Below are 22,868 nucleotides of genomic sequence, written 5' to 3' on the forward strand. Positions count from 1 at the left end.
AAAAGATACAAAAATAGTATTTCATCCATGTGTAATTCTTCAAGTCTGAACTTGCAGGTTTACTGAATATCTGCATTTATTCCTCTGTGAACTGCTATTAATTTACTTCGACCTTTTCTTATTAAATTTATCTTTTTGCTATTTAAAATTGCGGGATGAGGGTCTCCCAAAATTCTGGGGGGTCTCAGAACATTCTTGATGATACTCAGCCCGCAATCTGGCAGGCCTATGGTTTAGTTGTGGGTTAAGGGTGTGCTTGTGCTCAGGGCCAAAGGTTCTGAAGTCATCAGGGCTATAATCAGTACTGCCTCGGGGCCTCCAGGGCTATACTTGGAGGTACATTAAGGACCCTGTGGTGCCGGAGATCAAAAGACAGAACTCGCATGTGCAAAGCACATTGTCATGACCACTGAAGTAACTCCCTGACCCCACTTTTTAAAGAAATTCACAATATTCGATCACATGTAATTCAAAACATTTCTCCCAGTTTATTATGAAAAAAGGCAAAATTGGCACCGAAATTTCATAAATCTGAACTTACCGTATTATTGCAAAACCAGATAATGTCCCCTTCATTTCCAGTGTAGAATAGTACTGATCCCCCATCTTTCTTCCAGTATTTATCAGCAACTAGGTATCTCTGTTTAAAAGTTTTATCAGTATGAAATCCAAAATGATCAACCTATGGTAAAAAGAAAACATATTTCAAAGAAAAGCAACTAAAATGAGATTAACGAATAATTAAATTTACTCTTTCATTAAAATGTACAAATACTATAATCACAAAATTTTTATTCTGAAACTATTTTTAATCGAAGAGCCCGGCAAGCTACCGAGAGTATTCGATATGCCAGACACAGTAACAACAAAGTCTCCAATGGAGACGTTACTGGGCCCGCTCGAGCAAATCGACGATCAACGGGAGGGCCTTTACCTTTACCTTTTTATTTTTAATTGTGAGATAAGGAAATACTATTAGTTTTCACTGTACGATAAATGAAACCAAGTATTTAAAGATACCATAATGTTAAAAAATTGAAAATAGATAAATGAACCCAGTTTTTTGGTTTATTTTGGGCCATACCTGGATGTCCACAGGGCTTACTACTGGCTCTGCACTCAGGGATCACTCCTGGTGGTGCTGTACTCGGGCCCATGAACCCATTATTTAAAAAATATATAGATATAGATATACATATACATATACAGATATAGATATTTTTTAAATAAATGGAAATTATTGTTGGGAAGTTAGTACAGCAAGTAGGCACTTGCCTTGCAAGTGGCACACCCTGGTTCGATCCCAGGCACCAAATATGCTCCCCCAAGCACTGTCAGGAGTGATCCCTGAACACAGAGTCAGTAGTAGTCCCTGAGCACAATTGAATATGGCCTCAAAAACAAACAATGCAAATTATCCATAACAGCCCCAAATTGGAATCAACCAACATGCCCATCAAAAGGATGACTGGATAAAGACGTTGGAGAATACATACACAATAGCTACTACACAGCTATGTGAAAAAAATCAAGATCAAATTATGCTTGTCATGTGGCATTACCAGAACCTGAGATAATCATGGGGAGGAAAATGAATCAAAGGAAGCCGCTACCAAATAGTTCTGTGAAAAATATTTGCATTACCTCCCTTCTGGCTCTCCCAGCAGCCTCCGCCCCGACCTGCTTCATATTAAACGGCCCACACTACAGCTCCTGAACTTCTGTTCGCAGCTCCACAATTCCATGTGTAACCTCCGGCTGACATCACTTGGTCTACTCAGGACAAGACGCAGAACCCTGTCCTTTTAGCTCAGTCCTTAAGTCTCCACACCTGACCTGCACCACAATAATGGGCCCACACCACAACTCCTGAAACACACAGACCTACTCAACAAATCACTCTGGACACAGTTATATTTCCTGTAATTCAGTTAAGACTGGCAAAGAAGGAGAAGAGCAAGCCCCAACTTAATTAGGTGCCTGCAAAGACACCAGAAAACTAATGGGGAAAACATGTAAAAGCCCACCAAGTCCAATTAAGTTCAATTAGCAAAAACAATAACACAGACGGCCCAAAGAACACCAAGCAGCTCGGTAATCATCAGAATGTGACTTCAGTAATACTACTGAAGTAAGGATGTTTAATGAGCTCAAAGAATCCAAGGCATATGCAGCAAAGCACATGAGTGCTGAAATGAAAAAACAAAAAGAAATGAAGAATATGGTAGATGATATTAAAAAAAATAACTCATTCGAAGCACTAAATAGCAGATTTGGTGCAGCTGAGCAAAAGAACAAGGCGTTCCAAGATGAGAGGGAGGAAATGAAAAGAACAGAAAATGAGTCTGAAAAGAAATGAACTTCCATACCAGAAAACTATGGGAAGAGTTCAAGAGGAACAATATAAGATTCACAGGAGTCCCTTAAGAACAGGAAGTCAAAAGTAACGAAGAAACAATTGTTAAAGAAATCATTGATAGAACTTCCCAGAGTTGAGGATTACCAGCTCTGAGATCCAAGAGACCCAAAAGGTCCCAGCGAAAATAGAAGAAATGAAGGAAACGCCAAGACACTTGTACTCAAAATAACAAAGTTCAAAGATAGAGACAGAATACTGAAAGCCAAGATCAAAACGGAGCTTACATACAAAGGAAAGCCAATAAGAGTCACAACAGATCTATAAAATGAGACACTAGAGTCACGAGAAAATGGAGAGATATAGCACATAAATTCAGTGAAATGAAGACCTCACCAGGAATACTCTATCCAATTACATTATCATTCAGATATGAAGGAATAATACAAAGATTCAGGAGTGAGTAAAAGCTTAGGGAATTCATAACCTTGAAAACAGTTTATAAGAAACTTTAAAAGAGATTCTTTAGGGGGCCGGAGCGATAGCACAGCGGGTAGGGCGTTTGCCTTACATGCGGCCAGCCCAGCCGAGCCGGGTTCGATTCCTCCACCCCTCTTAGAGAGCCCGGCAAGCTACCAAGAGTATCGTGCCCGTACGGCAAAGCCTGGCAAGCTACCCGTGACGTATTCGATATGCCAAACACAGTAACAACAAGTCTCACAATGGAGATGTTACTGGGCCCGCTCGAGCAAATCAATGAACAACGGGAGGACAGAGACAGTTACGGTGACAGTATTTTAAATGCCAGGGTTGAAAACTTATTTATATAAGAATAAGTATTATACCATAATAAATGATTTTAATTTCTTTACAAAGGTTAAATTGATTTTAATTGACTTATTTTCTGATAATGCCATTTTCCATTTTTTTTAAATTTTGTTAGATCAAGCAATATAAAATGAATTTGTTATCTGCCTGCCAAAAGGGAAAGCTAGGCAGTGAAAGGGTACTTGGGGACACTGGTGATAGTAGTGCCGCTAGAACATTGTACGCCTGTTATAAAGTCTCTTATAACTGTTATGAATAACCTTGTAAATCAGTGTCTTAATAAAAATAAAATTTAAATATATTTGAATTACCAGAGGAAAGAGGAAACGGAGATTAGAAAGAGTGAACAGGAGGGCTCACTCTGATAATGTGAAAGCACTGGAATTGTGGTGGTGGGGACAGGAAATATTCCATACACATAGAGGTGTGAAATTATATTCTTGGGATTTAGCATGAGTACTTGGGGTAAGTAAGGTAAAAGAAGTTGCTGAGCCCTTCACAGAACTATAAAGAAGTTTCTTAGTGTCAAAATTTTCTGAGGGGTTTTATGTGTTTGTTCAGTGTTCTGTAAAGAGCTAAAAACAGGAACATCAACTTCTGCTGTAGAAAAAGCATTTTCGAAACCCGAAGCCCAGTTACTAGGGGCAGTGCACCCTCTGCTGTTAGGAACTGGAGCTTCTACACAATGCTCAGCTCGATTTGCACTAGCGGGCCCAGTAACATCTCCATTGTGAGATTTGTTGTTACTGTGTTTGGCATATCGAATACGTCATGGGTAGAAACCACTGAACCCCATATTCAACTAAAGAAACTGGGATTACGAAGATGAGGTAACTTGGCCCAGGTGGAACTGGAACACTTCATTATTTTAACAGTTGGGTATAACTAAGATAACTTCAATAAGTGCAAAACAAGCATAACCTCAAAAAGCAACACAGCTCTAGTAACATAGACCACATCTTTCTAGAATAAGTTCCATGAAATAAAAAGACGTTTCCCATCTTTACCTTGTAGATACATGAAAATGAGTAGACAAGAAGGAACAGAGAGAACATCTTTTTTATTTTTGGTTTTCGGTTTCTGAGTCAGCACCAGCAGGGCTCTGGACTATTCCTGATTTTTTGTTTAGGGGACCATGTGCTGCTGAAGATGAAACCCAGGACTCTTGCACACAAAACCTGTGTTCTAGCACTTAAGGCCATCTTCCCAGTTCTGAAAATACATCTTTAAAATAAGTTTAAGTTTATTGTGACAACTGTTTGGTGGAAATGCGGACTGTTCCAGCATTTCTGAAAAACAATATGGATATTCCTTCAAAAACTAGAAAGTGAGCTTCCATATGACCCCGCAATACCTCTTCTGGGAATACATCCCAAGAGTGCAAAAAAGTACAGTAGAAATGACATCTGCACCTCTATGTTCATTGCAGCACTGTTCACAATAGCCAGAATCTGGAAATAGCCTGAATGCCTGAGAACAGACGACTGGTTAAAGAAACTTTGGTATATCTACACAATGGAATACTATGCAGCTGTTAAGAGAGATGAAGTCATAAAATTTGCTTATAAGTGGATGGACATGGAGAGGATCACGCTAAGTGAAATGAGTCAGCAAGAGAGAAACAGACATAGAAGGCCTCCACTCATTTGTGGAATATAAAATAACATAATATGAGACTGACATCCAAGGACAGTAGACACAAAGACGAGGAATATTGCCCCATAGTTGGAAGCCTGTCTCATGAGCTGGGGGTGAAGGCAACTGTAATAGAGAAGGGATCGCTAAGACAATGACGGTTGGAGGAATCGTTCGGGATGGGAGATGTGTGCTGAGAGCAGATAAAGGACCAAACGTGATGGCCTCTCAGTATCTGTACTGCAGACCACAATGCCCCAAAGTAGAGAGCGTATGGGGGAAACTGTCTGCCATGGAGGCAGGGGAAGAGCTAAGAAGAGAGGGTATACTGGGGATATTGGTGGTGGGGAATGTGCACTGGTGGAGGGATGGATATTTGATCATTGTATGATTGAAACCCAAGCATGAAAGCTTGTAACTGTATCTCAGTTAAAATAAGAAAACAAATGTAAATGTTTATTGTGGCAAAAATAATTATTTGGATGTGACGGAGGGGAGAAAGATGATGGTACGCCAGACGTCAAATACAGGCATTCACACATGCATGGCAATTATTTGGATTTTAAAACAGCTCAAAATTAAAGTTAATTAACTTTTCCAGAAGAAACCCCAGGTATACAGGACCAGGGACTGAAAAGTCCAGGCCACATGGCTGCAGCAGGGATGGGCTGTCCCCTCCCACCTCCCCACCCCTTTAGGGTCTTGGCTGTCACGAATTGCCTCTGGGTGCCATTTAAGCATGTCACCAGCCTTGATCCAGAGACTCAGCAATGAATCTTGGAATGGATTAGCTTGCTACAGCCATGTCTCCGGACCCCAATCATTTACAATTCTAGAATTCCAGGAGCACACAGCTGCTTCTGCGGCCATATGATATCTCATGATATTCATAATAAGCAACAAAAAATAAATTATTTCACATCTTCCTGTGGCAGACAGGCTTGAGTGGTGGTGGGAAAATTTGAAATAATGGTGGTGGGAAGGTGTAATGGTGGTGGATTCGGTGCTGAAATACTGAATGTAATCAATGAATGTGAAGAACCTTATGAATATAAAATTTAAAAATTATAAAAAACAAAATTAAAGTTACAATCAAAAAACCCTAAATCACAGATAAAGAAAAACAATTTATGATTTCTCTTATATGTGGTCTGTAGAGAGAACTACCAGACAAAATTAAATAAAAATAAACAGTTGATGGGTCAGATAGCACCGAGTTAAGGTTCTTTGTCTTGGAGCTCACCTGGGTTTTATTCCCTGACACTATCAATGGTCTTCCAAGCACCACCATGGGTTGCTCCAGAGCAGAGAGGTAGGAATGACCCCCAAATGCCTCTTAGCCTGAATAAACAATATTATTACTCCCCCCAAATAAATAAACAAAATTTTGGACTGAAAATCAATTAATGGTTACCAGAATGGAAGGAGTAAAGAGGCAGTTCCTTGGGGGAAAGGCGACAATTTATAATAAAATAAGACTTGAACTTTTAATGATTAACTTAACGTGGTACATGATGATTTTCAATGATGCACCTCTAAAACTTCCCAAAAGAAAAAAAATCAAGAAAAAATATTAATGAAATAAAATGTAATGATGACCATCATTAAGAAACAAAGCTGTTAAGATTGAAGGGGGGGGGGGGGGGCAATTTAGAGACCGCATAGAGAACAGGAAAAAGGACCCACTATATACATGGGACCCGACATCTTCACTACACCAGACTTATGACAGAGATTTAGAAACCATCAAAAAATCAGACAAATTTCCCAAAGTCACATGACTAGTAAATAAAAGTCAAATATGGTTCTTTGTCATGTGCTTTTATGTCATACCCAATTCTTCCTTTGACAAAACTTAGTTTTTGTCATTATTACATATTACTGCGGACAGGATGACTATGATGTCCAACCTAAGGAACTAAAGTATCTTTCTCCTTGATTTGCAAAGTGAAGGACATTATCTCCAAGACATTATATTGAAGAATATGTGACATTATATATTTTATCTTTTCACCAACTGACACAATCATTGCCATTAAGTTACTAGTTTTAAGTCTTTTTTCCTGTTTTGTTTTGTTTTGTATTGTATCGTTTGCAAGGGTACACCCAGTAGTGCTCATAAGATACTCCAAGCAGAGGATTATGGCAGTACTGGGTACCCTACACAGACCTCCAACATGCAACACATGTGTTTAACCCGTTAAACTTTCCCTCTCGTCCCTAACATCATTCTTAATTAATCACAGATTTTTTAAAAAGGCAAAATCCCAGTAATACTACCCAATATCTTTTACTTCTTAAAAAGTCATCATATTGCTGGTCCTAGTTATACATCCAGGCATATAATAAAAGCTAAGTGAAATTTTACCAAAGAACTGAAAGTACAATCAAACAGACACATCTTCTGTTAGCTAAACAACTTTGGAAACGCACATGATTAACAACTTTCCATAGCTTTAGGAAGCTTTAAGTACCAGAACTTACTGGTCAGAGTTTTCAGCTTTAGATTTTGATACAAAGTAGCCCTGTGAATATAAGTAACTACACGTTAGGAAATGTTATGCCATCAGAGGGCGCTGCTGTATAAATACTAGAGAGGTAGAAACCATTTCAATTTTAAATACTACATTCATAAAATCTAAGGTGAGGAAGAGAACTTAAAACTTAAACTCGACAACAGAAATTATACAGCGATACCAACTATATTAAACCTTCAAAATAAATTTATATTCATATAATTTAAAACAGTATTGCCCACCAACCTTCTTTTGAAAACCAGGAGTCAAATATTATAAATCAAAATACGTGTTATTCTTGTAACAGTATAATAACTCTGAAGGAGAATGAAGCTATTCTAAAGTTAGAATCCTATATATTCAAATTTATAAGAAAACTTAAAGATAGATTTATAAACATTGAATATTTCCCTTAATATATATGTCTGATTTTATAATATAAAGATGTTCACATTTCTATTCCACAAATATTCAAATGTAGTTGTATTATATTGGTCAAAATTTCATCTATTAATCACATCTAATTAACTTTGTTTCCTTAAAAAATATGGAGAGGGGGCAAACAGAGAAAGAGCTCAGCATCACATCTCCGAAGAACACGATACTGCCAAATCTTCCTAGGTAGAATGGTCCAGGCTGAGAACTCTGGGGTCTTCTAAGAATTGGAATGGGAAGATTCATATTTCTGCCTGAAGGTCCAGCAGCCCACAGCCACACCCAAGACTTTCCAACACAGAAATGGCACAGTTCTATAAATAAATTTCATTAAACTGCCAAGCCAGCTAATTGTTCCAGATCTATTGGTCCTGGAGCATGACAAAATTTCATACCGTCAGCCCAGTGGAATCACAGCAAGTCTGATTGGAAAGTTGCATACAAGACCACCAAGCTCATTGAACGTAAATAACAAAACAGAAGCTCAGCCAGGACTAACCAGCACAGTACAGCTTCAGACAACTTAAAAGCTAGTAGCATCATTGTGGTATAATAATTATCATAATTATTCATAATTATAATTATAATTCATATCATAATTATCATAATTATTCCACGGGATGTCAAAAGACCGCGTGGCCGCCCACCTACCAGATGGTCAGACTTCTTCGTCAAGATCATCAACGATCGGTTTGAGGCCCTTCATGTTCCCGGAGCGAACAGATGCCATTAGGCTACACTAGCACGCGACAGGGACAAATGGAGACGTTACTGGTGCCCGCTCGAGCAAATCGACGACTAACGGGAAGTTAAGTGAATTACCATAAGCTCACTCTACCAATCTGAATTTTGATAATTCTATTTTCCTTTGTGTTGTAACAAACAACATGACATAAATTTGTTGGTGCCTGCAAGGAGGCAGGCTGGGGCAATCAGGTGAGAAACCAGAGACCTTGGTGGAGGGAAGGGCACACTAGTGGTATGACTGGTGTTGGGATATTAATGCCTGGAACAACTGTATTATGAACAACTTGGTAAATCACAGCGTTAAATTTCTTTTAAAAAATTAAATAAAAGTAGAAATGTGTAGAGGGGCCAAAACAATAGTGTAACAGGAGCGTGCTTGCTTTGCACACGGCCAACCTGGGTTCGATTCCCAGCATCCAATATGGTTCCCTGAGCCCTGCCAGGAGTAATTCCTGACCGTTAGCACAGAACCATGAGTAACTCCTAAGCACCACTGGGTGTAACCCCATCCTGACCGCCGCTCCCCCCGCCCCCACCAAAAAAAAAAAAGTGCGGACAGGGAGTTAGAGCACATGTCTAGCAAGGGCCTAAACCAAGTTGTATTCATAGATGCAGTCCTACAGAACCCCAAGCACCATGGGTGTGGATCTGGAGGTGTCAACACTGCCCAGGTGGCCCAGATGATCCCTAGTACCACAGGGCTGGAACACCACTGCATTCTTGCCCCTTGCACTGAACAGCAGGCCTGGCTGAATGAAAATCTCTCATAGGACTCTAGTCCACCTGAACGCAGCATGGGAGTCCTAAAGCCTTCCCCTTCCCTAAAACTCCTCCACCCACCCACCCCCGTCCCCCTGCCCCATTAAAGAAAGAGAAATGTGGAAGCTAGATTTCTATTCTCAAGTTCTGAATCTAAAAGGAAATGGGTATACTGCAGGCATGATGGTATGATTCTAAGCACCAAGTGCTGTGGGAGCTCCAGAGATATCTGAGCTGAATGCTGAAGAATAAGAACATGTTTCATATAAAAAAAAAAAAGAAGAGTACTTCCAGAAAGCATAATTTGCTGTATAGACAAACCATATTCAGGAACCGTTGTTCTGATAAGAGCTTAAGTCAAAAACTGTATTTATGACAATAATATAGTTCATTGGGCTGGAGCAATAGCACAGCAGTTCGGGCGTTTGCCTTGCAAGTGGCCAACATGGCTGACCCGAGTTCGATTCCTCTGCCCCTCTCGGAGAGCCCGGCAAGCTACTGAGAGTATCTCACCCACAGGGCAAAGTCTGGCAAGCTACCTGAGACGTATTCGATATGCCAAACACAGTAACAATTGTCACAATAGAGACGTTACTGGACCCGCTCAAGCAAATCGATGAACGAGAGGACAGTGACAATATAGTTCACTGGGTATTGAATAGCATTGGTTTGTCCTTTCTGCCTTGCCACAGGGAGCTTAGGTTTAATGGATTACTTCCATCACAGTGCTCCCATTTCTCTATATTTATTTGTAACTTCTTTCTTTGTGCTCTGCTTCCCCAACCTGTCTATTACCTGCCTCCTGATCAGACTCTGTTGACTTGTAAATATTGTTTTTCTCTTCTCCTTAAGTCCTTTGCACAGTTAATTCAGAGCAATATCCTTTTTGTATAGACACAGGAAGACAGTTAATGCTATGTCTTTGTAACTTGGGAGCTAATTGACTCCAGATATTATTACCTCCTGGACATCTGTTCTCTCAACTTAAGCCTCATTTGCCCTCACTTCCTTATACCCCCAAAAGCAGGGTCCCAAAGAGGGACTCGATGGACCCAGAGCAAGCTGTGAGCTATGAGCTACCCTGACATGGAAATGGGCCTGGCCAATGTGCCACAGGACTTAACTAGAAGTTAAAAGCATGGTCATAGACAAATTCTGTCATGACCCAAAAAGCCATAACTAGATTTGGACCCTGCTGGGATTAGGAAAAATTAATCTGGCCTGAGCACTGTAGTCTGAGATCGATAGCAAGATGTCCCCAAGGAGAGTCACCCTACAAGCTCAATGTATCTCTTACTGTGTCCATACGAAATAACTAATATTAAGGAGCAGAACTAAGGTGTTAATTAAAATGTTAATTAAGTTATTGGACTAAGGAGAGAAGAAACACCCCTACGTGATTTTTCTGCCCTTGAGCCTGATGGGTGATCAGGAAGGGCCTTTGATATGTTGACTGTGCTAACTGGACAGACAGGTGTGGTGTCTACCCCCAATGTGGGGGAGCTGAAGAGGGATGAGAGATACCAGGGCAATAAGATGGTGCACGTAGAGACTAGCAAGGTGGACAGAGAGAGAAGAATGTAGGGGATGCAGGAGCAGGCGCGTGGAGAGACAAGAGACATGGCTGCAAGAGGAAGTGCAGAGACATGAGCAGGAAAGATAGGAGGAGACAGGAACAAGGGGCTTCAAGAGACTGGAACAGGTGCGTGGGGATAGTGGGATAAAAGGCAACTGATCATTAACCATCCAGTTTGGCCCTCGTTTCCTCCTTCGTCTGCCCGTTGGCATCGGCCATCCCGGGCCCTAGTCCACTGAATGCAGCAGCGAGAGAGCCGAGGGAATCCCTGACCACCCTGTGATCCGCAACTGGGGAAAGTAACAGGAGATTAGATTCATCATGTTGTCACTAGATGTAGATATGAAAAAATTCAATTAAAGAAAATCCCAACTGAAATCTAAGGTTGATTTTATAAATTAATGGTGAATATAATTAAATTATTAATTAGCTCTTCAATGGAAAAGAAATAGATTTTTGACTATTTTGTCAACTATTAAATTCCCAATGACTAGAAAAATACTGTGGCACATAGAAGGTCATGAATGACTCTACTCATTCTCTAAGACTGAGTGAATCTATAAATACTAAAGCATATATCTTAATTCTACACTTGATCTTAGCCAAAAGGCCGAGAAGCGAGTGATAGCACAGCGGTAGGGCGTTCGCCTTACAAGCGGCCAACATGGCCGACCCGAGTTCGATTCCTCCGCCCCTCTCGGAGAGCCCGGCAAGCTACCGAGAGTATTCGATATGCCAGACACAGTAACAACAAAGTCTCCAATGGAGACGTTACTGGGCCCGCTCGAGCAAATCGACGATCAACGGGAGGGCCTTTATTATATCTTAATTCTATAACTGGTTAAAAAACAATAAGGGTGATTGTCAACCTGGGTTGAATCTCCAGGACCTAATATGGTCCCCTTCCAGAAGTGATCCCTGACTGAAGAGTCAGGAGTTCTGAGCACTGTTGGTAGTTGCCCAAAAACTAAAATTAAAACAAAAGAAAGAATAACCCAGACCCACCAGGATGCAGAGAGCAAAGTTCCAAATAATGAACAGAAATCAAAGTTCCCAAGATTAAGCTTAAGTTCATTTATGCATATATCTAGTACTGGTTTTGGAAGAGAAGTAAAATACTGTAGAAGGACGTATTCTGCCTAGTGACAAATCACATGCCAAGAGGAAAACCCAAACATAAAATCTACAAACAAACAACTCATAAAAGTAAGTTCATCCAGGCATCTGAGGAAAAAAATAACTCTCTATCTTTGGGGAAAAACAGGAAGATAAATAATTGAAAATTAATCAAGATAAAAGGTAAACATCATAGATGCCAAAAGAGGCTAGTTAGCCTTTCATTGAAATATAAAACCTAAAGTGTATTTGAATTTGTCACAAAGTTATAGTCACAGTTTGGGAACCGGGAAGGACTTAGAACTACGGGCCTCAGTGCCATTATTTAACAGAAATGACAATTCTCTGCAAAATGTATATGATAGAAGCTTATTTAAAAAAAACATACTTGTGTTCAGTAAGTCCATCCAAATGTGATGCAAAATACTGGCTTGATCAACATGCAAAATACATTTTCCCCACAGCTGAATTTTATGAGGAATTTTATGAAGAAACTTGAAAGGGGACTAAAAAAGGGGCTGGAGCGATAGCACAGTGGTAGGGCTTTTGCCTTGCACGCAACCAGCTCGGCCGAGCCAGGTTCAATTCCTCTGCCCCTCTCGGAGAGCCCAGCAAGCTACCGAGAGTATTTCGCCCGTGCGGCAAAGTCTGGCAAGCTACCTGTGACGTATTCAATGTGCCAAACACAGTACCAACAAGTCTCAAAATGGAGACATTACTGGGCCCGCTTGAGCAAATCGATGAACAATGGGAGGACAGGGTTTGTTTGATTATAAGTCAGGAACACCAGAAACTGTTGGCAGACTTAGTACAACTGTCACCCAAATGTCCAACAATAGAAGAAATAAAGAAATTTGCTCTGTGTGTATGTATGTGTGTAAATCAAAACAAAAGAATGTCTCCAATACTCACCAACCCCCAACTCCCCAAGTTATCTCTCCTGGGTTTTGTGTGTGTGTGTGTGCCGATATTCAAAGTCAGCTGACTCACGAACCCTGGCTTGTGACAGTCTCACTCTTGTATCTTTGAGTTCTCAGGTGACTTGGTTACTTTCAACATCTGGCATAAATAACTCTCTAGTTTGGGTTGTGGAAGGATTGGGGCCTTGGTATAGCACAATGGTGGTAGGTTTGAGGTTGTGATGTCCCCCAAGTTCAGCGTAATGGAGAAACTTGATATTATCAAGAAAATGCTACATTTTGGGAATTAGCTTTTTAATTTATTTTTAAAATTTGTTCATGATTTATTACATTCAATATTGCAACACCAATTCCACCACCAGTGCACCAGAATTATTTGAAATTTTCCCCCAAAAATCACTGGAATTCACTTCCCCTTTACTCTCATCCCACCCTCTACCCCTCTGGTAACTAAAGTTCTTTTGTCAAAGTCTACTAGTTTACTTTTATTTTGTTTATTCACCTGCTTTGTTTCCTTAACATAGGTAAAACAGACAATCTTTTCCTGATTTGCTCTTTCATAATATACTCGAGTTCCTTCCATATTTCAGCAAATAGTAAAAGTTCATCTGATGTTCTCTTTGGAGGCATGTCTATTCAGATCTATTTATTTTGGAGTTTCAGACCACACCTGGCCGTGTCTCAGGGATTATGCCTAGAAGTGCTCAGGAAGACCACACGTGGTGCCAGAGATCAAACTTGGCTGGCCAGGTGCAAATCAAATGCCTTCCCTGATGTACTCTTCATTCCCGACTGCCTATTTATTAGTTGGGTTCCTTTGGCTTTTTGATGTTGAGTTATATGAGTTCTTTACCTTGGACGTCAATGCCTTGTAGAGTGCACCCTCTCCCATACAACAGGTTATCTCTTCACTCTGCTGATATTTTCTTTCCTTACATATAAGCTTTTGAATTTGACGTATGCCCATTTGTCTATATTGGCTGACTTCTCTAGTTGTTGAAATCTAGTCCGCATAGAAATCACTAATGCTGATACCAATAAGCACTATCTACATTTCCTTCTATGTATTCTATGGCCTGGGGTTTTTTGTTTTTTTGGTTTTTGGGGGGGTGGTTATGGTCTGGGGTTTTAAGAAAGTATTGGGGGGTAAGGATGCTGAAGATAAGGTACGGAGGGTAGGGATTTACCGTGCTTGCTGCCAGCCTGGGTTCATCCCCTAAGACCAGTCATAAGTGGTTCCTAAGCAAAGAACCAGGAGTACTAGCCCTGAGAACAACTGGAGTGACCCAGAAACAAAGAAACATCTTCTGGGGCCAGAGAACTAGTACATGTGAATAAGGTGCATGCCTTGCAAATGGCTGGCCCCAGTTCAATCCCTAAACCACATGTGGCACCCTGAGAACTACCAAGAGTAGCCCCTGAGCATCGTTGGGTGTGGTCCCTTCTCCTTCACCCCGTGAAAAATGTCTTCTGAACAATTGTAATGAACATTCTTGCCTTTTAATATCTAATACTGTACTGACTCTGACTGTGTCAAGAGCCCCAGTAAACTGGTGACAGTTCTAATGGCATCAGGGCTTTCCTAGCATTTAGTGAAAGCTGCTAAAAAAAAAAATGTAGACATTATTCTATCCTTTTCCTACAGAACCTATTTCAAGAAGTTGTACAGTTACCTACTAGTCACCAACCTGTTCTAAATTGCCCCTCCCCACTTTTATTTTGCTGACACTGTTGTCGCAATGGCTGGGGCTGCACAGGCAGCGGTGCGAGCCAGAAGGTAGATAGCCAGTGGCAGTGCTCACACACTTGGAGTGGGGAGCCCTCCTTTATCTGTGATGCTTGCAGCTCCACTCGGAGTTGAGGACCATGTTCCAGCTGTGGTCCTTGCAGTAATCATTGGGATGCTCCGACAAGTCATCACCAGGGATCATATTTTCTGTCCACGGAACATGCATTTCTTTTTAGCTGCGATGCTAATCAAGGGCTGCACCCCATTTTGAGGTGCTCCCAAATACCGTGCTGCAATGCAGCAGGAATTACTTGTGGTATCTGGGATCACAGACAACTATACCGCCTGGCTCAAAGAGCAGAGCTGCCGAGATAGCACTTAATACCTACTGGACACCAGGGATTCTAAGTCATGACCAATCCTGAAGGCAGGTGCTCTAAGCTACTGTGTTGGTTTTGGGAGTCAGTTCTCAAACTTTAACAGCCCCTGTTTTCCTCTAGTAAAAGACATGGTTACTTCTGTTCAATAAACTATTTTTAAAAGCAGTAAATAAATAGGATACTGTAATAGAATGCTAATGCACTTCTCCATCAGTCCCAGGGAAGGTCCTGTATAAATCACTAAAAGAGAAAACTTAGTGTTCTCTATTTAGAGATTGTTTTTTAAAGGTTATATTTGGGGACCAGAGAGATAGAACAGTGAGGAAGGCACTTGCCCTGCATGTGGCAGACCCAGTTTCATTCCGTATTATGCCATGAAACCCTGTCAGCAGTGATTCTTGAGTGTAGAACCAAGAGTAAGTCCCAAGTATAGCTGAATGTGGCCCAAACGCCTCTCCTAAGAAATTATTTGGAGGCCAAGAAGCTTAGTGGAAAAGCACATGCCTCTCATGCACGGGTTCAATCCTCAGCACCATACAAACATTAGTTATTTTTATTACATTGATTAATCTATGCGTGGCTTAGATTAAGGCCACGCGGGTTCCGGGGCCGAGACCTCCAAGCCTACTCGGATTGGAGTCGAGCATCTTCCACCCAGATCCTCCAAATTCCAGTAGGCAGGGATCACACCCACCACCTGGCCCCCTGGCACCGTGTAATCCCATCAGCGGCCAAGACTCAGAGACTATAAAATCCAGATCCCGGACATCTTATCAAAACTTTTTTTTATGACATCTTATTGTCTCATTCCTACTTTGGACAAACTTGCAGGCTATCGAATGTAGCCTGCCACACAGGGCAGAGTCTGGCAAACTCCCCGTGGCGTACCAAATATGCCAAATACCAGTAACAATGATGGGTCTCATTCTCCTAAAGAGCCTTGAATATAATCTCAGGGCTAGGATGAAAGAGACGTTACTGGGGCCTGCTCGAGGCAATCGACGAATAACAGGATGATGAAATGAAATGAAATGAAATGATTAATCTATACCTTTAAAGAGTTGAACTCTGAAATATTAAGCCTTGTAAAAATTCCCACATGAATAATATCCACAAAAGGAAGTCACTGAAGAAAGTAGCTGCCTAAGCTTTTTCCTCTGAAGGAACTCCGACATCACATTTCACTTCCTGTTTCACTATAAAACGGTCTCCTGGGACTTATCATCAACTTAAAAATACGCTCTATAGAAAACTTATTGTTTTCAGCATTCATCCGGTCTGAGTGATAAGGGCACTGTAAAAAGATAAAGTAAGGGAAAAGGATATCCTTGGGTAAAACCAAAAAGCTCAAAACAATAACAGCAAGTTCAAATACAACCAAGCTAGTTCTTTGATTATTTTCAGGTGCTTCTGGTATTGCATCTCCAGATGTGGTATGACAAAATCCAGAGCTAGGAAGTTATAGAAAAAAATAATAAAGCAGCGATGGTCATTCCTCCAATATTTACAAGTATTTCGGAATACCTATCATGCGCCAGGTCTAGAGATACAAGAGACAGAACTCCTAACCTCAGTGCCTTGACTAATGAAAGGAACAGAGGGCAAGCAAGCAAATACTCAGAACACATAAAAGAGGTGAAACAACTTGTATATTTGTTTTATCAACCATTTTTATAAGGTACTGTGATTTACAATACTATCATATTTCTCGGGCTTACATTGTTCCCCCCTATCAACAGAGAGCTCGCTTCACTCCAACAGTCTCAGGTGGATCTAATGTTAACAGAATACAGAGATCAGGAGTCTTGAAGCAGGCAATGATAAATTAAGTCTTCGATATTCACTGCCTTCTAATGAGATATATTTACTGTATGAAAAAGGTCAGGGCAATCTATTCAATGCCACTTCCCATATAAAGTATTCCTTGGCTTTCCTGACTTCTTTGTGCTTCCATGGTTACTTCAGTTTTATCTGTAGGTTTCTCCATTGTGGCCTGCACTGAAGTTATTTGTATCTACAAATCATATACCTGCGACACTACTATAAATCCCAAGGCTAAATCAACCCTATGTGGGCTGATAAACTCTGGGAATGGGGCTATGGCTTAGGGGTTAGAAGGGCAAGCCTACATGCACAAGAACCCAGCTTCAACCCCCCAGCACTATGCCATTCCTCCCCACTCCCCAGCCACTGAACACCGTTAAGTACAGCCCTGAAGGCCCTTGAAGCATTCTTTGAGGGTCCATCCCCCAATAAAGAATCTATTGATCAAACTGCATATTGTTCCCTCTTGCCCTTTGTTCTTCACAAGAACCTGAGGAAGCAGAGATTATATTCTTCCTCCCATATCATGCTATATCACGTTTTCTTATTCACATCAGAACCCCTAGAACTCTTTGAGTCACCAGCTCTGTTCTATAAATGATATATTTTTACAGACATTTATGATTCACACATTATGGACATATTTTAAGTATATGTTCTCCATAGAGATAGCATTTGTGTTGTAAGTATATGGAGTCACTGTAAATGGACCTCATAATTTATCATTTCATTTTCATTTCATCATCCTGTTAATCGTCGATTGCCTCGAGCAGGCCCCAGTAACGTCTCTTTCATCCTAGCCCTGAGATTATATTCACGGCTCTTTAGGAGAATGAGACCCATCATTGTTACTGGTATTTGGCATATTTGGTAGGCCACGGGGAGTTTGCCAGACTCTGCCCTGTGGGCAGGCTACATTCGATAGCCTGCAAGTTTGTCCAAAGTAGTTTTGATAAGATGTCGCGCGGCCGCGAATGCGGCCGCGCGGTTCCGGGATCTGGATTTTATAGTCTCTGAGTCTTGGCCGCTGATGGGATTACACGGCGCCAGGGGGCCAGGTGGTGGGTGTGACCCCGCCTACTGGAATTTGGAGGATCTGGGTGGAAGATGCTCGACTCCAATTCGAGTAGGCTTGGAGGTCTCGGCCCCGGAACCCGCGTGGCTTTGTCCCTCTGCCAGTACCTTCAGGTGTGCGGAGAGTGGTCTCAGCATGGTGGTGGCTGGTCCTGGAGGTCTCCGGCTGCCGTAGCCCTGGTCGGGGCGGGGAGGAAAGCTCAACCCGCTCCCCTCCAAGGGACTCCGGGAAGGAACACCGAAGCGCGGGGGCAGAGACTGCACTGCTCTCGTCCGGGATCTGGATTTTATAGTCTCTGAGTCTTGGCCGCTGATGGGATTACACGGCGCCAGGGGGCCAGGTGGTGGGTGTGACCTGAAGGTACTGGCAGAGGGACAAAGCCACGCGGGTTCCGGGGCCGAGACCTCCAAGCCTACTCGAATTGGAGTCGAGCATCTTCCACCCAGATCCTCCAAATTCCAGTAGGCGGGGTCACACCCACCACCTGGCCCCCTGGCGCCGTGTAATCCCATCAGCGGCCAAGACTCAGAGACTATAAAATCCAGATCCCGGACGAGAGCAGTGCAGTCTCTGCCCCCGCGCTTCGGTGTTCCTTCCCGGAGTCCCTTGGAGGGGAGCGGGTTGAGCTTTCCTCCCCGCCCCGACCAGGGCTACGGCAGCCGGAGACCTCCAGGACCAGCCACCACCATGCTGAGACCACTCTCCGCACACCTGAAGGTACTGGCAGAGGGACAAAGCCACGCGGGTTCCGGGGCCGAGACCTCCAAGCCTACTCGAATTGGAGTCGAGCATCTTCCACCCAGATCCTCCAAATTCCAGTAGGCGGGGTCACACCCACCACCTGGCCCCCTGGCGCCGTGTAATCCCATCAGCGGCCAAGACTCAGAGACTATAAAATCCAGATCCCGGACGAGAGCAGTGCAGTCTCTGCCCCCGCGCTTCGGTGTTCCTTCCCGGAGTCCCTTGGAGGGGAGCGGGTTGAGCTTTCCTCCCCGCCCCGACCAGGGCTACGGCAGCCGGAGACCTCCAGGACCAGCCACCACCATGCTGAGACCACTCTCCGCACACCTGAAGGTACTGGCAGAGGGACAAAGCCACGCGGGTTCCGGGGCCGAGACCTCCATAATTTATGTATCTAATAAATGTACTTATCACTTCACGCTTGTATCACTTGCCATCCCGTTGTTCATCGATTTGCTCGAGTGGGTGCCAGTAAACGTCTCCATTCATCCCTGTCACATGCTAGTGCAGCCCAATGGCATCTGCTCACTCCAGGAGTATGAAGAGCAATTTTAGTAGCCTCTCCTTTCTTGTCCTTCCCAACGATGTCATTTTGGGGGCTCTTTTAGGGTCAGGGGGATTAAGCCCATTATTGTTACTGTTTTGGGCATATCAAATACACCATGGGTAGTTTGCCAGGCTCTGCTGTGTGGGTGGGATATCCTCGGTAGCTTGCTGGGCTCTCCGAGAGGTTTTCGGCTCCCAGAAATACTGCGTTGCTCTCTTCCAGGACCTGTGTTTTATAGTCTGGATCTTGGCCGTTGATGAGATTACAGGGCGCCAGAGGCAGTATGTGGGTGTGACTGCCAAGCTACTGGAAAACTGGGGGTCTGGGTGGAGGAGACCCAGCCCCAATCAGAGCTGGCTTGGAAATCTCAGCCATGCGTCCCGCATACCTGGGTTCCTCTGCCGGATCCTTCATGGGTGAGGCTCATCCGAGCATGTGGAGAGTTGACCTTGAGCATGGCTGTGGCTGGGTTCTGGAGGTTTTTGACTGCTGGGGTTATTCTTGGGGCAGGAAGGGAGGATCAACCTGCCCCCCTCCAAGGGGCCCCGGTGAAGACAGGCTGGCACGGGAGCAGGAGATTCTGTACTTATAATGTACTTATAAAATTATTAATAAAAATGTAAAGTAGACATTACATAAGTATCTACTATAAGATAATAGAACTGCCACATGGAAAAGCTAGAGAAGAATAGAGAAGAAAAGCTTCATCTCAAAGGCTGACTTCAGTTATAAAACTTTACAAAAGAAACAGAAAAAATTATATTATAAAAGAAATTACTCAGATGTAATATAGTCTACCAATGCTGCTTACTACAAGCCATTCCCTCTGTAAAACTATTATCAGACAGGAACAGACGTTGTTCTCCTGACCTGCTCCCTAAGAGTTCCAGCTTCCAGAACCCAGTGAGAAGCGCAGGTACAGGGGTTCAGTGATGGCTAAGTCCAGGCATCAAGGAATAGGGGATGGGATGGTCCTTCTCATCTCCTCATCTCTATAAGACCCTGGAGGTCACACCCACGAACTCCCACTGGCTACTTAAGCTTCTTAACAGTCATGATCCAGAGACACACAAAACAATCTCAGAACAGAACAGCTAGCGACAGAGATTTCTCCAGACCCTAATTACCTAAAATTCTAGAATTCTAGGAGTGTGCAGCCGCTGTTGCAGCCACAAAACATCTTATGCTGTCTATAACAATCAATACAAAGTAAATTACCTAGCATCTGTCTTTTTGGCAGGTTTGAGTGGTGGTGGGAAAATTCAAAATAATGGTGATGAGAAGATGTAAGGGTGATGGGACTGGTGTTAAAATATTGAATGTAATCCATTATCATGAACAACTTTATGAAAATAAACTTTTAAAAAAATAAAATAAACTGTTATCTAAGCAACCTACCACAAAAAGGGTAATTATAACTACTTGAAAGTGATAATGTGTTCTTCCCATGGCCTAGAACCTCCTCCAGTTCCTCATTTTTAAGTCTTTTGTTCATCACACAAGTAGTAAAGTATTAAACAAGAAATAAATTTCCCTTGCAGTACTCTGCCTTCACTCATTTGTGTTTAGAAGTACAATTCAAGTCAGAAAACCCCAACTACCAGCCCAACCATTATGCAAGCACATAAGCATTGAAACTTTGAAAAAGAAAACAAGGTTAGTAAAGAGGAAATGAATGTGCTTTACTCCCTCCTGCCACTGTGGAAGGAGATGGAAAAATTAAAAAAAAAAAAACAGAAAGGAAATCTCTGACTTCTAAAGAATAGCCAAGTCCCTTCTCTCCTAAATAGAATCATCTTCCTATATAACAGAAAGTAATTTTCACCATGCAGTTCACTCTCCTCTGAACTCTCAAGTTATAGACCTCTTTTCAGTTCTTTACATTCATTCTATAGAAAGAGTTTTTAGTTTTATCTTCCAAGTCTTAATTCTCTATTACAAAATAGGTTACTACTATATAAAAGGTTACTTTTATTAATTACTATAACAGAATTTTACTATATATAATAGGTTTTACTATATAAAATGGAGGTTGAGACCCATTAATGAATTATGAATTTAATTTTTGGGTCAGAATACATTTACCTAAATTGCTTACTACTAAACAACTTAGCCACAGAACTTGAAATCATGCCGATCAAAAAAAATGTTTAGAGGAGTTAGCAATAGGTAGGAACTCTGCTTGCTGGGCTAACCTAGAGTGGGCGGAGAGGACCAGTTTAGGGCTGTGTCACTGTACCACTGTTCAGTTGTTCATCGATTTGTTCGAACGGGCCCAGTAACACTGTGAGACTTGTTACTGTGTTTAGTATATTGAATACGTCACAGGTAGCTTGCCAGGCTTTGCCGTGCCCACGAGATACTCTCAGTAGCTTGCCGGGCTCTACGAGAGGGGCGGAGGAATCGAACTCGGGTGGGCCATGTTGGCTGCGTGCAAGGCAAATGCCCTACCCGCTGTGCTATCACTCCAGCCCCCAGTTTAGGGCAAAAAAAAAAATTTTTTTTAATAATCAAAATGTCCTGAGCCTTTAAATCCATGTGGGACCATATTTAATCCTAAATCTAGTGAGCCTTCTACTCTATGGATATTAATCCGTTAAATCACATCCTAAAATACAATAATAATGCAGGCAGCTAGAGCCATTTCCCAAAATACAATATGGCCAACAGTCATATGAATGACTGAGACTCTAAATATGAGGGGGACCCAAGAAAGAGAGATAGGCTGAGTCAGTTATAGCCTGTATATAGCCTGTCCTCCCGTTGTTCATCAATTTGCTCAAGCGGGCCCAGTAACGTCTCCATTGTGAGACTTCTTGTTACTGTGTTTGGCATATTGAATACTCTCGGCAGCTTGCCAGGCTCTCCAAGAGGGGCAGAGGAATCGAACCCGGCTCGGCTTGGCTGGCTGCGTGCAAGGCAAACGAACTACCTCTGTGGCTGAGTCAGTTAAGGAAGGTTTCTCTGAGAAGGAGTTTAAGCAGGGTCAAAAAAGGCCTGAATAAGAGAAGAGATGGGAGAGGAAAGAAACTGTGGCACCAGTTGGCCTATGCTGAGGCCAAAAGAGAACACAGGGCTGAGAGGTTATTACAATAGTTTAACCTATATTATTGGAGCTATATAGGTATGCGCAAGGTAATGGCACTCTGAAGATGTTAAAGAAAGGGGCAGAAACTAAGAAGGCATCATGAAAAGGTAACTGTCTGGACTTTGGTGTGGAGATAAGGTACACAAATCATATCATCTCAAAGTTTTCTGTCCTGGGTGACCAATAAGAAGAAAGTCATTAACAATTAGATCAATTAAAAAATCAAAGACATTTTATAAGAGACTACTATAAAATAGCACTGTTTGTTTTGAAAGTGTGATTGGTTTTGAACACACATCATTCTGAGTGGCATGTATACATCCATATAGGAGATTCTTAACAGTGTAAGCATCACCCATTCTTTTTTTTTTAATTTAATCATTTTTTTTATTAGTGAAACACCATGAAGTACATTTATAGACTTATAAATTTTTGTGCTTGGGTTTCAGTTATACAATGATCAAGTACCCATCCCTCCACCAGTGCCCATCCTCCCCTACCACGGGTCCTAGAATCCCTCCCACCCCCCATCCCCCCCCCCCGTCCCACCCTGTCGCTGTGGCAGGGCATTCCCCCTTGTTCTCTCTCTCTTCTTT

At 42.2% G+C, this 22,868-nt stretch overlaps 1 protein-coding gene across 2 annotated transcripts in view; it reads right to left on the reverse strand.

Annotated features, from left to right (window-relative positions):
- Positions 1-22,868, reverse strand: part of PRCP (prolylcarboxypeptidase) — an 84,428-nt gene that overhangs the window by 40,118 nt on the left and 21,442 nt on the right. The window contains exon 2 of one of the 2 annotated variants that reach the window (XM_056116180.1): positions 542-682. The exons of the other annotated variant lie outside the window; for it this stretch is intronic. The gene's annotated coding sequence lies outside the window, so the exon portion shown is untranslated. The remainder of the gene's footprint in view (positions 1-541; positions 683-22,868) is intronic. 2 annotated transcript variants of the gene reach the window in all.

Source organism: Sorex fumeus, unplaced genomic scaffold (genome assembly GCF_029834395.1).
Source record: "Sorex fumeus unplaced genomic scaffold, SorFum_2.1 ptg000030l, whole genome shotgun sequence".
In the NCBI taxonomy this organism is placed as follows: Eukaryota; Metazoa; Chordata; class Mammalia; order Eulipotyphla; family Soricidae; genus Sorex; species Sorex fumeus.